The following is a 17954-nucleotide window of genomic DNA, read 5'->3' as shown; positions in this document are numbered from 1 at the left end:
CCTCAGCTTTGGGAAACTTGTGCAAATGGCAAGGGGTGAGGTGAAGGGGATGATTTGGTATTCAGCCTCTGTTCATTCCATAGAGATAGATAGAGGACTCTAGTGACCAAAAGCCTGTTTCAGCATGGCCAGCGCCATTGAGGACTTTCACCATTTGAAGTAGTCAACTGGGTGGGATTTCCTATGGGTTAAGGAATGATCACATAATTCCATCCAGGTCACTAGGAGGGATCAGCCAATTAATTATATTTAAGGAAACTTTCCATAATTGCAGGTGGCAGTAAATCGCCAACCTGTTCAAACAACACACTCTAGGTGGCAGTGTGCACCCTTTCAGTTTGTTTGCCAGTTTATAGAAGTAGTAGAAGAAGATGTGTTTTACTCCTATTTTTCAGGGTGGTGCTGTAGCACCCCTACTTCCCGCAGCTATGTCCCTCAGTTAATCAAACACAAATGTTAAGAATGGATAGGATGAACATTTCAGTACTATTCCCTCTTTGCACTCCAGTCCTCAATAATCCCACCGCAGTATTGGAAGAGCTTGTACTACAAATGTATCAGTGAGGTTGGTAGCCTTATGGCTATGGCCAGATAATATTAGCTACAGCTCAGTATCAGATCGAATGCCTTTCTGAATGGTTTGCATATTGTACAGTTGGTTTAACGCAATTTTAAAGTTATCGTTCTGTGCATGAAGCTGCGTTCAATTATTTTTTTTGTTCATGTTGTTCTTATTATCTGGCTAGCCTACCTAGATCTGCCCTTGCGTTAGGTGCACGATGCAGGGGACGTGTTCGGCATCATTGCAGGTACAACAGGACGATAAAGAAGGAGATCAAAAGAGTGATTGTGACAAGGGGGCCTGGCATGTAAGCCTCAGACCCCACCAGGTGAGGGTGCTGTAGTCATAATAAATAACCACCTGTTTACCATCTCATGCAAGTCACCAACACACGTCACCTACCCCCTCACTTCTTCATAGAGATACGCAGTTGAGCATTTCAAGAGCACAGAATGTTTTTATAAGTAGGCCTAGGTGTAAAACTATGGAAAGTATTGTATGAAGTGGGTACACTTTTTTATACTTAAAAATGTTCTTACACATCCCAGCATTTCATCTCCCTCTACATCTGTCCCGCCTTCTAATCACCTTCTCTTCCATCTCCCTATCCTGTATTTCATATCCTCTAATTCCAGTATCTTCCTGGTTGACTATGCATGGACATAAAGCAGATTTCTATTTATTTTTACTAGGCAAGTCAGTTAAGAACAAATTCTTATTTTCAATGAAAGCATAGGAACAGTGGGTTAACTGCCTTGTTCAGGGGCAGAACAACAGATTTTTACCTTGTCAGCTCAGGGATTTGATCAGCCAACCTTTTGGTTACAAGTCCAATGCTCTAACCACTAGGCTACCTGCCGCCCCAGAGCCCCAGCCTCCTGCCCAGGGTGGCTTTCCTCATGAGTGTTGACTTCCATAGAGAGGCCCCTGACACAGACGTTGTGGAGCTGGTGAACGAATGTGGAAGTACAACCAGACCTACCAGCTTGCCCAGGGTGTACGAGTACATGCTCTCTCTCACTCACTCGCTCGCTCACACATACATATTATTGTTGTCTTATAAACAATGACAAGCCAGCGGGGTCTGACAACTTGGATGGAAAGTTACTGAGGATAATAGCGGACAATACTGCCACTCTTATTTGCCATATCTTGAATTTAAGCCTACTAGAAAGTGTGTGCCCTCAGGCCTGGAGGGAAGCAAAAGTCATTCCACTACCTAAGAATAGTAAAGCCTTCTTTACTGGCTCAAACAGCCGACCAATCAGCCTGTTACCAACCCTTAGGGTTTGACCAGATACAATGCTATTTTACAGTAAGCAAATTGACAACAGACTTTCAGCACACTTATAGTGAAGGACATTCAACAAGCACAGCACTTGCACAAATGACTGATGATCAGCTGAGAGAAAATGCTGATAAAAAGATTGTGGGGGCTGTTTTGTTACACTTCAGAGCGGCTTTGAACATTATCGATAATAGTCTGCTGCTGGAAAAACGTACATTTTATGGCTTTACACCCCCTACAATATTATGGATAAAGAACTACCTCTCTAACAAAACACAGAGGGTGTTCTCTCCAGCATAATTCAGGTAGAATCAGGAATTCCCTAGGGCAGCTGTCTAAGCCCCTTACTTTTTCCAATCTTTACTAACGACATGCATTAGTAAAAGGATGACTCAACAATATACACTTCAGTGACTGAAATGACTGCAACACATAACAAAGAGCTGCAGTTAGTTTCTGAATGGGTGGAAAGGACAAATCATTCCTTAAACCCTAAACCATAACTAAATATGGTAATTAATAATGTGGATATTGAGCAAGTTGAGGTGACTAAATTGCTTGGAGTAACCCTGGATTGTAAACTGTCATGGTCAAAACATATTGATACAACAGTAGCTAAGATGGGGAGAAGTCTGCCCATAATAAAGCACTGCGCTGCCTTCTTAACAACACTATCAACAAGGCAGATCCTACAGGCCCTAGTTTTGTTTCACCTAGACTACTGTTCAGTCGTGTGGTCAGGTGCCACAAAGAGGGACTAAGGAAAATTACAATTAGCTCAGAACAGGGCAGCACGGCTCACCCTTAAATGTACACGGAGAGCTAACATTGATGATATGCATGTCAATCTCTCATGCCTCAAAGTGGAGGAGAAATTGATTTCATCACCATTTGTTTTTGTAAGAAGTGTTGACAAGCTGAATGCACAGAGCAGTCTGTTTAAACTACTAGCACACAACTCGGACACCATTGCATACCCCACAAGACATGCCAACAGAGGTCTCTTGACAATCCCCAAGTCCAGAACAGACGATGGGAGGTGCACAGTACTACATAGAGCCATGACTACATGCAACTCTATTCCACATCAGGTAACTGATGCTCGCTGTAGAATTAGGTTTAGAAAACAGATAAAAATACATCTTATGGAACAGCGGGGACTGTGAAGCGATACACACACGTACGCACACCACAGGAGGTTGGTGACACCTTAATTTGGGAGGAGGGGCTCGTGGTGATGGCTGGAGCGGAATCAGTGGAATGATATCAAATACAGTGAATTCGGAATGTATTCAGACCCCTTGACTTTTTCCACATTTTGTTGTTACAACTTTATTCTGAAATGAATTAAATAGTTTTTTTTCCCCCCTCATCAATCTATACACAATACCCCATAATGATGGAGGCCACTGTGTTTTGGGGGACCTTCAATGCTGCAGAAATGTTTTGGTAGTCTTCCCCAGATCTGTGGCTCGACACAATCCTGTCTCGGAGCTCTACGGACAATTCCTTCGACCTCATGACTTGGTTTTTGTTCTGACATGCACTGTCAACTGTGGGACCTTCTATAGACAGGTGTGTGCCTTCACAAATCATGTCCACAGGTGGACCCCAATCAAGTTGTAGAAACATCTCAAGGATGATTAATGGAAACAGGATGCACCTAAGCTCAATTTCGAGTCTCATAGCAAAGGGTCTGAATACTTATGTAAATAAGGTATTTCTGTTTTTTATATTTAATACATTTGCAAAAATGTCCAAAAACCTGTTTTCGCTTTGTCATTATGGGGTATTGTGTGTAGATTGATGAGGAAAACAAATTATTAAATCAATTTTAGAATAAGGCTGTAATGTAACAAAATGTGGAAAAAGCCAAGGGGTCTGAATACTTTCCGAATGCACTGTACATCAAACACATGGTTTCCATGTGTTTGATGCCATTCCATTTGCTCCATTCCAGCCAATATAATGAGTCATCCTCCCCTCAGTAGCCCCCACTGACGCACACACACACTAGTACACGCACACTGTAATATTGTTGTATGGTGGTATTATACATTTTGTATTGTAGATATATAGTGGTGTAATAATGTTATATGATGTACTGTTTTATCTTTTGTTTTATGTGTGATGTAAGTGCCTTAATGTGTTTGGACCCCAGGAAGAGTAGTTGCTAATGGGGATCCCTAATAAATACAATACTGATACACACTTTTTTCTCTCTCAGCTGAGGAAGAAGTGCCGTCTGGTACATCATGGGTGAGTTTGGGTCCCAGGTGCAGCACTCACCAGTCTACTTGTTGCATGGCCCCCTTCTTCTACACTTGATGGATACCGAGAACAAAACATTAAAAACGTCATCTCAAGATTTTAGCAGGGAAAGGTTATACACTTAGCATACAAACTTCAACACACATTTGTCTCAAACACCAGTTGATATACATTAGATAGAGGGAAGTTTCCTCAACCTGTAGAATCCATGCAATACTAATCATAATATATACATTTACATTTTACATTTACGTAATTTTGCAGACGCTCTTATCCAGAGCGACTTACAAATAGGTGCATTCACCTTATGATATCCAGTGGAACAACCACTTTACAATAGTACATCTATATATTCTTTTTGGGGGGGGGGGTTAGAGGGATTACTATATCCTATCCCAGGTATTCCTTAAAGAGGTGGGGTTTCAGGTGTCTACGGAAGGTGGTGATTGACTCCGCTGTCCTGGCGTCGTGAGGGAGCTTGTTCCACCATTGGGGTGCCAGAGCAGCGAACAGTTTTGACTGGGCTGAGCGGGAACTGTGCTTCCGCAGAGGTAGGGGGGCCATTCGGCCAGATGTGGATGAACGCAGTGCCCTTGTTTGGGTGTAGGGCCTGATCAGAGCCTGAAGGTACGGAGGTGCCGTTCCCCTCACAGCTCCGTAGGCAAGCACCATGGTCTTGTAGCAGATGCAAGCTTCAACTGGAAGCCAGTGGAGTGGAGAGGGGTGACGTGAGAGAACTTGGGAAGGTTGAACACCAGACGGGCTGCGGCGTTCTGGATGAGTTGTAGGGGTTTAATGGCACAGGCAGAGAGCCCCGCCAACAGGGAGTTGCAGTAATCCAGACGGGAGATGACAAATGCCTGGATTAGGACCTGCGCCGCTTCCTGTGCAAGACAGGGTCGTACTCTGCGAATGTTGTAGAGCATGAACCTACAGGATCGGGTCACCGCCTTGATGTTAGCGGAGAACGACAGGGTGTTGTCCAGGGTCACGCCGAGGCTCTTAGCACTCTGGGAGGAGGACACAATGGAGTTGTCCACCGTGATGGCGAGATCATGGAAAGGGCAGTCCTTCCCCGGGAGGAAGAGCAGCTCCGTCTTGCCGAGGTTCAGCTTGAGGTGGTGATCCGTCATCCACACTGATATGTCTGCCAGACATGCAGAGATGCGATTCGCCACCGGGTTATCAGAAGGGGGAAAGGAGAAGATTAATTGTGTGTCGTCTGCGTAGCAATGATAGGAGAGACCATGTGAGGATATGACAGAACCAAGTGACTTGGTGTATAGCGAGAATAGGAGAGGGCCTAGACCTGAGCCCTGGGGGACACCAGTGGTGAGAGCACGTGGTGCGGAGACGAATTCTCGCCACGCCACCTGGTAGGAGCGACCTGTCAGGTAGGACGCAATCCAAGAGTGAGCCGCGCCGGAGATACCCAACTCGGAGAGGGTGGAGAGGAGGATCTGATGGTTCACAGTATCAAAGGCAGCAGATAGGTCTAGAAGGATGAGAGCAGAGAAGAGAGAGTTAGCTTTAGCAGTGCGGAGAGCCTCAGTGACACAGAGAAGAGCAGTCTCAGTTGAATGACCAGCCTTGAAACCTGACTGATTTGGATCGAGAAGGTCATTGTGAGAGAGATAGCAGGAGAGCTGGCCAAGGACGGCACGTTCAAGAGTTTGAGAGAAAAGAAAGAAGGGATACTGGTCTGCAGTTGTTGACATCGGAGGGATCGAGTGTAGGTTTTTTGAGAAGGGGTGCAAGTCTCGCTCTCTTGAAGACGGAAGGGACGTAGCCAGCGGTCAAGGATGAGTTCATGAGCGAGGTGAGGTAAGGGAGAAGGTCTCCGGAAATGGTCTGGAGAAGAGAGGAGGGGATAGGGTCAAGCGGGCAGATTGTTGGGCGGCCGGCCGTCACAAGATTTCATCTGGAGAGAGAGGGGAGAAAGAGGTCAAAGCATAGGGTAGGGAAATGTGAGCAGGACCAGCGGTGTCGTTTGACTTAACAAACGAGGATCGGATGTCGTCGACCTTCTTTTCAAAATGGTTGACGAAGTCATCCTCAGAGAGGGAGGAGGGGGGGAGGGGGAGGAGGATTCAGGAGGGAGGAGAAGGTGGCAAAGAGCTTCCTAGGGTTAGAGGCAGATGCTTGGAAGTTAGAGTGGTAGAAAGTGGCTTTAGCAGCAGAAACAGAGGAGGAAAATGTAGAGAGGAGGGAGTGAAAAGATGCCAGGTCCGCAGGGAGGCTAGTTTTCCTCCATTTCCGCTCGGCTGCCCGGAGCCCTGTTCTGTGAGCTCGCAATGAGTCGTCAAGCTACGGAGCAGGAGGGGAGGACTGAGCCGGTCGGGAGGATAGGGGACATAGAGAGTCAAAGGATGCAGAAAGGGAGGAGAGGAGGGTTGAGGAGGCAGAATCAGGAGATTGGTTGGAGAAGGATTGAGCAGAGGGAAGAGATGATAGGATGGAAGAGGAGAGAGTAGCAGGAGAGAGAGAGCGAAGGTTGCGACGGCGCAATACCGTCTGAGTAGGAGCAGAGTGAGTAGTGTTGGAGGAGAGCGAGAGGGAAAAGGATACAAGGTAGTGATCGGAGACTTGGAGGGGAGTTGCAGTGAGATTAGTAGAAGAACAGCATCTAGTGAAGATGAGGTCAAGCGTATTGCCTGCCTTGTGAGCAGGGGGGGACGGTGAGAGGGTGAGGTCAAAAGAGGAGAGGAGTGGAAAGAAGGAGGCAGAGAGAAATGAGTCAAAGGTAGACGTAGGGAGGTTAAAGTCACCCAGAACTGTGAGGGGTGAGCCATCCTCAGGAAAGGAACTTATCAAGGCGTAAAGCTCATTGATGATCTCTCCAAGGGAGCCTGGAGGGCGATAAATGGTAAGGATGTTAAGCTTGAATGGGCTAGTGATTGTGACAGCATGGAATTCAAATGAGGAGATAGACAGATGGGTCAGGGGAGAAAGAGAGAATGTCCACTTGGGAGAGATGAGGATTCCAGTGCCACCACCCCGCTGACCAGATGCTCTCGGGGTGTGCGAGAACACGTGGTCAGACGAGGAGAGAGCAGTAGGAGTAGCAGTGTTTTCTGTGGTAATCCCTGTTTCCGTCAGCGCCAAGAAGTCGAGGGACTGGAGGGTAGCATAGGCTGAGATGAACTCTGCCTTGTTGGCCGCAGACCGGCAGTTCCAGAGGCTGCCGGAGACCTGGAACTCCACATGGGTCGTGCGCGCTGGGACCACCAGGTTAGAGTGGCAGCGGCCACGCGATGTGAAGCGTTTGTATGGCCTGTGCAGAGAGGAGAGAACAGGGATAGACCGACACATAGTTGATAGGCTACAGGAGAGGCTACGCTAATGCAAAGGAGATTGGCATGAAAAATTAACTAAACACCTGGGGAAGCGAGAGAGCAGGGCCTCCCTCACTAACAATTCACTGATACACTAAAACGCAAAAATCTAACTTTTCTAGCTACCACTAGAAATTAAAATTGATGTAAACTACAGTGGTTCAATGTTTCCAGGAATAGGCTCAAACTTAGTTTATTCCGCTCAATCTCAATGACAGAATGAAAATAATTGTGTTATGTACATCAGATAAAGATGTTCTAATGACTGGTCATTAACCAGAGAATCTCTTGGACAAGATGTTCTAATGACTGGTCATTAACCAGAGAATCTCTTGGACAAGATGTTCTAATGACTGGTCATTACCCAGAGAATCTCTTGGACAAGATGTTCTAATGACTGGTCATTAACCAGAGAATCTCTTGCACAAGATGTTCTAATGACTGGTCATTAACCAGAGAATGTCTTGGACAAGATGTTCTAATGACTGGTCATTAACCAGAGAATGTCTTGGACAAGATGTTCTAATGACTGGTCATTAACCAGAGAATCACTTGGACAAGATGTTCTAATGACTGGTCATTAACCAGAGAATCTCTTGGAAAGATGTTCTAATGACTGGTCATTAACCAGAGAATCTCTTGGACAAGATGTTCTAATGACTGGTCATTAACCAGAGAATCTCTTGGACAAGATGTTCTAATGACTGGTCATTAACCAGAGAATCTCTTGGACAAGATGTTCTAATGACTGGTCATTAACCAGAGAATCTCTTGGACAAGATGTTCTAATGACTGGTCATTAACCAGAGAATCTCTTGGACAAGATGTTCTAATGACTGGTCATTAACCAGAGAATCTCTTGGACAAGATGTTCTAATGACTGGTCATTAACCAGAGAATCTCTTGGACAAGATGTTCTAATGACTGGTCATTAACCAGAGAATCTCTTGCACAAGATGTTCTAATGACTGGTCATTAACCAGAGAATCTCTTGGACAAGATGTTCTAATGACTGGTCATTAACCAGAGAATGTCTTGGACAAGATGTTCTAATGACTGGTCATTAACCAGAGAATCTCTTGGACAAGATGATCTAATGACTAAAGTCTTTAACCAGACAACGACCTTCCTTCTATTCAATTAGTAACAGAGGGGGAAGCTGTTTCACCATTGCCACTCATGTTACAAATGAACGGGTGTAGAAATACAGATGGTGAAACATATACATCCACCGGGCTATAGTGGTTAATAGCTATCAGCAGACACTGTCACATACACACAGTCGCTCGGTCACATTCACACACGCACCCACACACTCTAACACACACTCCTAGTCACATGCACACAAACAGACGTGCGTACACAGACAGAGAGACAACAGACACACACACAAACTCAAGCCTCAGCTAGCTGATCAGAGGAGATTCAGGACTAACCATTTTAGCCCCATGCAGCAACATCATGTGGTCTGTCCTCTTAGAAAAAAAGGATAAAAATGAGTGTCCATATTTTAGTGACCAGAGGCAAACAACACATGGAACTCAATACATAATAACTCAATGGGAGTTTTACTCGCTTTTTTATCCAACTTATTACCCAATTGGATGTGCATGGAGGAGACACTGGCCTGGTTGTAAATGACTGGTAATTCTTGTTAGTTTTGGTCTTCTGCAAAGCACATACACACACGCCTCTCCTCAACTGCTGCAGAAAGTGGAGCCGCCTGTAACACTCGCTTGTAAAAGTTTCAGTCATGAAAGAAATCTCAATGTCACCGTTTGTTTGACTGTCAGAGGGAGCAAGGCGAGCTGCACATGCTCTACCAAAGATGGTCTACTTACTAACTCAGGTTTGATGATCACTAGTTTTCCCTTTCATCTGTGGCGCTGCTTTCCTGTGCCAGTCTACAAGTGCTGCACTATATATGGGATGCTTAATTAGCCATATATACTGATAGAGTGCAAATAATTGTTTTACTGTGATTAAGTGTAAGTGGAGTTAGGTTGAGTGGAGACTGGTGGGAGGAGCTATAGGAGGATGGGCACATTGTAATGGCTGGAATGGAATACATGGAACGGAGTCAAACATGTGGTTTCCATTTGTTAGATACCATTCCATTTATTCCATTCCAGCCATTACAATGAGCCCATCCTCCTATAGCTCCTCCCACCAGCCTCCTCTGGGTAGGTTTTAAGCCTTCGGGATGTTTTGATGTATAAAGTCATAGTATGAGAAGAGAAAAAGGGTTGCTGCATTTAGTGAGCATGTTTGGGGAAGTGTACTCCATGTGACTGGAGAACCGAGATATGCAATCTGGCACAACAGCAAGATGTCTATAAACATTTTTAATAAAATGAATCCAACATGTTTAAAAAAAATAAAAAAGTGGTATTTTTGTATTTATCTTTAATTTATTAAGGTGTGGAACAGCTTTAATATTGGGGATAGATTGTTGCTTCCATCAATGTAATTGTCTGCATCATTTCTAATCCCCCATATATTTTTGGGGTAAATATACATACATACATACATACACAGACATACCCATATATATATATATATATATATATATATATATATATATATATACAGAAACATTCATACATATACACATACATACATACATACATATACACACTTTTTTTAGAATATACCTTTATTATTACCCGCAAACCCTAACATCCCTCCCCCAATTGGAGTAAACTAATAAACAATAACACTTAGGCTTCTACCTTCAGTTTATACATATTATACAGACACAATCTATTTTACAATAGTTATATTTTGTTTGTTTTTAGTCCTTCCTCTACTTCCTCCATCCAGTTTGATTTCTATTTGTAACTGTGCTATTTCACTACATTTCTGAATCTATATACATTTTACAGACCCCGTATGTTTTACATAGGTTATCTTGTTGTATTACATGTTGTCACAGGTGTCAAAAGGATTAGACCAAGGCGCAGCGTGTATTGTGCTCATCTTCGTTTATTTTGAGAGAACACTTGAACAAAATAACCAAACGACAAACAACAGTTCCGTAAGGTACAACGACTATACGGAAACAACCACCCACAAAACCCAAAGGAAAACAGGCTGCCTAAGTATGGCTTCCAATCAGAGACAACGAAAGACACCTGCCTCTGATTGGAAACCATACTCTGCCAAACCTGGAAAACGAAACATAGAAAATGAAAACTAGAACACATTCCCCTAGAAACCAACAAACCCCAAAACACACAAAACAACCCCCTGCCACGCCCTGACCATTCTACTATGGCAAATGACCCTTTCACCTGGTCAGGACGTGACAGTACCCCCACCCCAGAAGGTGCAGACCCCGACTGCACCTCAAACAAAAACAACCCCAAACCTAAAGGGAGGGAAGGGAGGGTGGCCACCGTCTACGACGGTTCCTGTGCTACACCCAACCCTTCCGCCAATCCTCCAGCTACGGAGGTGGCTCTGGCTCCGGGCGTAGTCCCCGTTTTGCGCTGCCGACCCCCACCCACTGGAGGCTCCGGGCCATGGGTTATCACTGGAGGCTTCGTGCCATGGATCATCCCTACAGGCTCCGGGCCATGGATCATCACTGGAGGCTTCCTACGGGGAGCTGGAACCGGTCTCACCAGACTGGGGAGACGCACAGGAGACTGGGTGCGCAGAGCAGGCACAGGGCACACTGGGCCGTGGAGGCGCACCGGAGGTCTGGAGCTCAGGGCTGGCACACTCCGTCCTGGCTGGATGGTCACTGTAGCCCGGCACAGGCGGGGGGCTGGCACAGGGCGAACTGGGCTATATTGACTCTTTGCCTGTTTGATGGTTCGTCGGAGGGCATAGCAGGAATTCTCTATAGATTCCTTGAAAGCTGCCGCTCCTTGAAAGCAGCAGCTCTACCCTTTAGCTGAGTGCGAATGTTGCCTGTAATCCATGGCTTCTGGTTGGGGTATGTACGTACAGCCACTGTGGGGACGATGTCCTCAATGCACTTATTGATAAAGCCAGTGACAGATGTGATGTACTCCTCAATGCCATCGGAAGAAAGACGGAACATATTCCAGTCTGTGCTAGCAAAACAGTCCTGTAGTTTAGCATCTGCTTCATCTGACCACTTTTTTTTAGACCGAGTCACTGGTGCATCCTGCTTTAATTTTTTCTTGTAAGCAGGAATCAGGAGGATAGAATTATGGTCAGATTTGCCAAGTGGAGGGTGAGGGAGAGCTTCGTACATGTCTGTGTGTGGAGTTAAGGTGGTCTAGAATTCTTTTCCCTCTGGTTGCACATTTACCATGCTGATAGAAATTATGTAAAAGTGATTTAAGCTTCCCTGCATTAAAGTCCCCGGCCACCAGCAGCACCGCCTCTGGATGAGCGTTTTCCTGTTTGCTTATGGAGGTATACAGCTCATTGAGTGCAGTTTTAGTGCTAGTACAAAGCTTACAATAGAGAGTCTAATAAGATCATATTTGGGTCCATGATGAATGCTATATAAAACCCAAGCATTATTATTATTATTATTAAAGAGATGAGTTGTGTGTAGGGTGATATAGTCAAAATGTCACATCACAATATTTTTCTAATTTAATGTTTCTAGCCGTAGCCTAGCGGTTAAGAGCGTTGGGCCAGTAACTGAAATGTCACTGGTTTGAATCCCTGAGACGACTAGGTGAAAAATGTGTCTCTGCCCTTGAGCAAGGCATTTAGAGGTAGAGAGAATCAAGAGGAAAGGGTAATGGGTAGTTGTAATCAAGAGGAAAAGATAAATGGTTAGGCGTTAGTTCAAATGGAATATGACACCAATGAGGGAAATATTCACAGCCCAAACTAAACCAGTATAGTGCTATGTTACCAAACTGTATATCTCTTTCCAAATCTTGTCTTTCTCAATGTGCAACGTGTCAGCTTTTAGCATCTCCTACTGTCTGTGACAGAGACTTGCCCTACAGTGGCCAAGGACAAGAGATGTCACAGCTATGCCAACCTCACACCCCACATGATGTGGTTGGCTTCCATGAACCCTCTCTTACAGGGAAACAAACACGGTTTCTGGGAAGTAGAATTCAGATACTAGACAGCCTGGTTACCCATCATTGAGCATATAAGCTCCAGAGGCAATGGCACACCACATTAAATCCCATAGAATCAGCAAGTCCCACAGAATCCATGCATCCAACACATTACAATTAACAATCATGTCTCTCAGTATTCATGTCTTTCTGGAAACCAAGTCTCAGAACAGAGCCCAGTGGCACTGACCACACTCAAATCAAATAGGAATTTCAAGATAATCCAACAGCTGGCTTCACTAGAATTGGCTTCATGTGATCGAGGCTTATGAAGTAATGACAGGCCACATCATGTCCCACAAAACGAATGCCTGTCTGCCATAACCATGTCTAATACTGGCTTTAGGGACGTCATGTTTTGAGCTTGCACTGGGGACAAGATGTACAAAGCTTACAATATAGAGTCTATTAAGATCATATTTGGGTCCATGATGAATGCTATATAAAACCCAAGCATTATTATTATTATTATTAAAGAGATGAGTTGTGTGTAGGGTGATATAGTCAAAATGTCACATCACAATATTTTTCTAATTTAATGTTTCTAGCCGTAGCCTAGCGGTTAAGAGCGTTGGGCCAGTAACTGAAATGTCACTGGTTTGAATCCCTGAGACGACTAGGTGGAAAATCTGTCTGTGCCCTTGAGCAAGGCATTTAACCCTAATCACTATGGATAAGAGCGTCTGTTAAATGACTAAAATGTAAATGTGAGTAGTTGTTGAGGGGTTGGGTGCACCCCTACAGGACTCCAACTGTCAAAATGTTCCCTCCCTTTCCCTCTAAACCTGTTCCCACTCCCTAATCACCTCTCCTCTGCATTTGTCGCTCCTGTTTCCCCATATAAGCAGCATATCAATCCTACGTGCATGATATGATGATGTAAGTGCCTTTATATTATTATTTAGTCTTGTAGTGTAAGTGTTAATCATGTGATATATATACGCCCCTCAGTTTATGCTACTGATCTGTTCTAGTTATGTTTAGTCCTGGCAGCCTTCTAAGTTTATCAGCGCTATACGTCCATTTCCTTTAGTCACCTGGTACTACTTTATCATCTTTATCAAGCACCTTTATGTTAATGTGTTCCTAATGTTTCCCTTTTTGCATCTCCCTTCCAGACCACCACTTCCTTCTTACCCCACACGGCTCTATTTCCATGTTATGGCTTGTTTATGGAAGAGAGAGACGACCACCTGTTCTAATTAGCCACGTAGCGTCTTCAAATAACTGTGTGAAACGGATGGACGGCAGAAAATTGTTGAAACTGAGAAGTACTGTTGGCTGCAACTGTGTTAAAGGGAAATAAATGAAACTATGTCTACTTCATATCTATCATCTCCAGCACCACCCCCAACCATCTCAATTGCGATAAGGGTCTAAAATCATAAAGCCTTCTACTTTCACATCACATCAGAAATAATCGTACAAATGCAAAAAATAAATATTTCCTGTACAATGTTTAAAAGAGACATTTTTTAAAAATCAACTGCATTATCTCTAGCATCACCCCAACATCAACATGAAAATTGCACGTTTCTATGTTTTGTAGTAAAAAAGATAGAGGAAGATAACCAATTAGTAGGCAATATCTACTCATAATTGGTTAAAATCCCACAATGCACACTGATGTCATTGGGAACACTTATCTTTGTCCAAACTGTTGATTTTATGTGCATTTTACATTTACTGTACTTTACGCCGCATTTCTTGATGACGAAATGTTATACTCTGTATACATTCAGTGACATGGGTTTGAGTGAGAAGACTAACTGGTGTATCCAAGTAACCACACACCTCTCCAAAGTGTGCACATTTAAGTAATTTCAAAGCGCTTTCATGACTCAAACAGTCTTAAACTCTGAGGTGCTTTTTTGAGCTCATAGCTGTGTCATCGAGGAACTAGAGAAAGAACACTTGTAGTTGTTTTGTTTGGAACACAACCCTGCATCCCCACCAGCACACAATTACTGTTGATGTTTACACAATCCAAAAACGGTCCATTATAAATCACAATCTGGGTCAGGTGGGCATCCTTTGAAAACCTGTTCTATTGCCCACATGACTAGCTAAGGTATAAAATACAATATTACAGTGTTAGGCTTTCCTAATGCAATTCAGAGAAACAATAATTCTGGTGCGCATGGATAGGAGTCATGAGTGCATTAAGAGTCGTGTGCCGAGGCAAATTTTCTTCACAGTAGACAAACACAGGCTCATTGTCACGAATGTCTAGGACCAGTAGATATGTGAAATCAGGAGCAGGAGACAGAGGGCCGGAGCAACTGAGTTTTAATGATAAATACCAGACGCAATAGCCGTTGGGCACAGGGCGCGTGGCGAAGTCCGCCAGGAGAAAACACTTTTCTCAAAACAAATAAGCGCAATGGAAAAACAAACAGCGCGCGGGGCGCAGCCCGGCAATATAATGTATACTTAATTGGATACAATTACAACTGTCCTTAGTGAACAAATGAACAATCCCGCACGAGAACCCCAACTGAAAATACACATTAAATAACCCCCCACTAATGACAAACACAAAACAGGTGCGGGATAGACAGACAAAACCAAAAGACACAGAAACAACGATCGGTGGCAGCTAATAGGCCGGCGACGACGACCGGCGAGCGCCGCCCGACCGAGGAGGGGCGCCACCTTCGTTAGATACTGTGACACTCATTGTGTTCAGAATAACACAGGGTATGACGCAATGTCATCTTGTAAATGTGCATCAAACATAGAGACATTGACATTGACCTCATCCTGTCAGTAGATGATGCCTGGTTATTCTTTAAAAGTGCCTTCCTCACCATCTTAAATAAGCATGCCCCATTCAAAAAATGTAGAACTAGGAATAGATATAGTCCTTGGTTCACTCCAGACCTGACTGCCCTTGACCAGCACAAAAAGATCCGGTGGCGTTCTGCATTAGCATCGAATAGCCCCCGTGATATGCAACTTTTCAGGGAAGTTAGGAACAAATATACACAGGCAGTTAAGAAAGCTAAGGCTAGCTTTTTCAAACAGAAATTTGCATCCTGTAGTACAAACTCAAAAAACTTCTGGGACACTGTAAAGTCCATGGAGAATAAGAGCACCTCCTCCCAGCTGCCCACTGCTCTGAGGCTAGGAAACACTGTTACCACCGATAAATCCACTATAATTGAGAATTTCAATAAGCTTTTCGCTACGGCTGGCCATGCTTTCCACCTGGCTACCCCTACCCCGGTCAACTGCCCGGCACCCTCCACAGCAACCCGCCATAGCCCCCACCATTTCTCCTTCACCCAAATCCAGATAGCTGATGTTCTGAAAGAGCTGCAAAATCTGGACCCATACAAATCATCCGGGCTAGACAATCTGGACCCTCTCTTTCTAAAATTATCTGCCGAAATTGTTGCAATCCCTATTACTAGCCTGTTCAAACTCTCTTTCGTATCGTCTGAGATTCCCAAAGATTGGAAAGCTGCTGTGGTCATCCCCTTCTTGAAAGGGGGTGACACTCTAGACCCAAACTGCTACAGACCTATATCTATCTTAACCTGTCTTTCTAAGGTCTTCGAAAGCCAAGTTAACAAACAGATTACCAACCATTTCGAATCCCACCGTACCTTCTCCGCTATGCAATCCAGTTTCAGAGCTGGTCATGGGTGCACCTCAGCCACGTTCAAGGTCCTAAATGACATCATAACCACCATCGATAAGAGACGTTACTGTGCAGCCGTATTCATCAACCTGGCCAAGGCTTTTGACTCTGTCAATCACCACATTCTTATTGGCAGACTCGACAGCCTTGGTTTCTCAAATGATTGCCTCGCCTTGTTCACCAACTACTTCTCTGAAAGAGTTCAGTGTGTCAAATCGGAGGGCCTGTTGTGCGGACCCCTGGCAGTCTCTATGGGGGTGCCACAGGGTTCAATTCTCGGGCCGACTCTCTTCTCTGTATACATCAATGATGTTGCTCTTGCTGCTGGTGATTCTCTGATCCACCTCTACGCAGATGACACCATTCTGTATACTTCTGGCCCTTCTTTGGACACTGTTAACTAACCTCCAGACGAGCTTCAATGCCATTCAACTCTCCTTCTGTGGCCTCCAACTGTTCTTAAATGCAAGTAAAACTAAATGCATGCTATTCAATCGATCACTGCCCGCACCTGCCCGCCCGTACAGCATCACTACTCTGGACGGCTCTGACTTAGAATACGTGGACAACTACAAATACCTAGGTTATCTCAGCTCATTGGTCACCATAGCAGCACCCACTCGTAGCACGCGCTCCAGCAGGAATATCTCACTGGTCACCCCCAAAGCCAATTCCTACTTTGGTCGCCTTTCCTTCCAGTTCTCTGCTGCCAATGACTGGAACGAACTGCAAAAATCACTGAAGCTGGAGACTCATATCTCCCTAACTAGCTTTAAGCACCAGCTGTCAGAGCAGCTCACAGATCACTGCACCTGTACATAGCCCATCTGTAAACAGCCCATCTGTAAACATCCCCATACTGTATTTATTTATTTATCTTGCTCCTTTGCACCCCAGTATCTCTACTTTCACATTCATCTTCTGCACATCTACCATTCCAGTGTTTAATTGCTATATTGTAATTACTTCGCCTCCATGGCCTATTTATTGCCTTAACTCCCTTATCTTACCTCATTTGCACTCACTGTATATAGACTTTTTGCTTTCTTTTTTCTACTGTATTATTGACTGTATGTTTTGTTTATTCCATGTGTAACTCTGTGTTGTTGTATGTGTCGAAATGCTATGCTTTATCTTGGCCAGGTTGCAGTTGCAAATGAGAACTTGTTCTCAACTAGCCTACCTGGTTAAATAAAGGTGAAAATAAAAATAAATAAATAGAGATCATAAACGTTGGCCTAGTTGACGTGTTTTATGATATAGAATTGTGAAGTGCACATTTTGACTTGTTTGGCTTGCTTGTATGACATTTATTATAATCCTCAACGTCTCATCTTTCAAAATACAGTCGTGGCCAAAAGTTTTGAGAATGACACAAATATTAATTTCCACAAAGTTTGCTGCTTCAGTGTCTTTAGATATTTTTGTTAGATGTTACTATGGAATACTGAAGTATAATTACAAGCATTTCATAAGTGTCAAAGGCTTTTATTGACAATTACATGAAGTTGATGCAAAGAGTCAATATTTGCAGTGTTGACCCTTCTTTTTCAAGACCTCTGCAATCCGCCCTGGCATGCCATCAATTAACTTCTGGGCCACGTCCTGACTGATGGCAGGCCATTCTTGCGTTTGTCAGAATTTGTGGGTTTTTGTTTGTCCACCCGCCTCTTGAGGATTGACCACAAGTTCTCAATTGGATTAAGGTCTGGGGAGTTTCCTGGCCATGGACCCAAAATATTGATGTTTTGTTCCTCGAGCCACTTAGTTATCACTTTTGCCTTATGGC

This window comes from Salmo trutta, chromosome 40 (assembly GCF_901001165.1).
Source record: "Salmo trutta chromosome 40, fSalTru1.1, whole genome shotgun sequence".
Classification (NCBI taxonomy): domain Eukaryota; kingdom Metazoa; phylum Chordata; class Actinopteri; order Salmoniformes; family Salmonidae; genus Salmo; species Salmo trutta.
Note: the sequence above shows the minus strand (reverse complement) of the source record.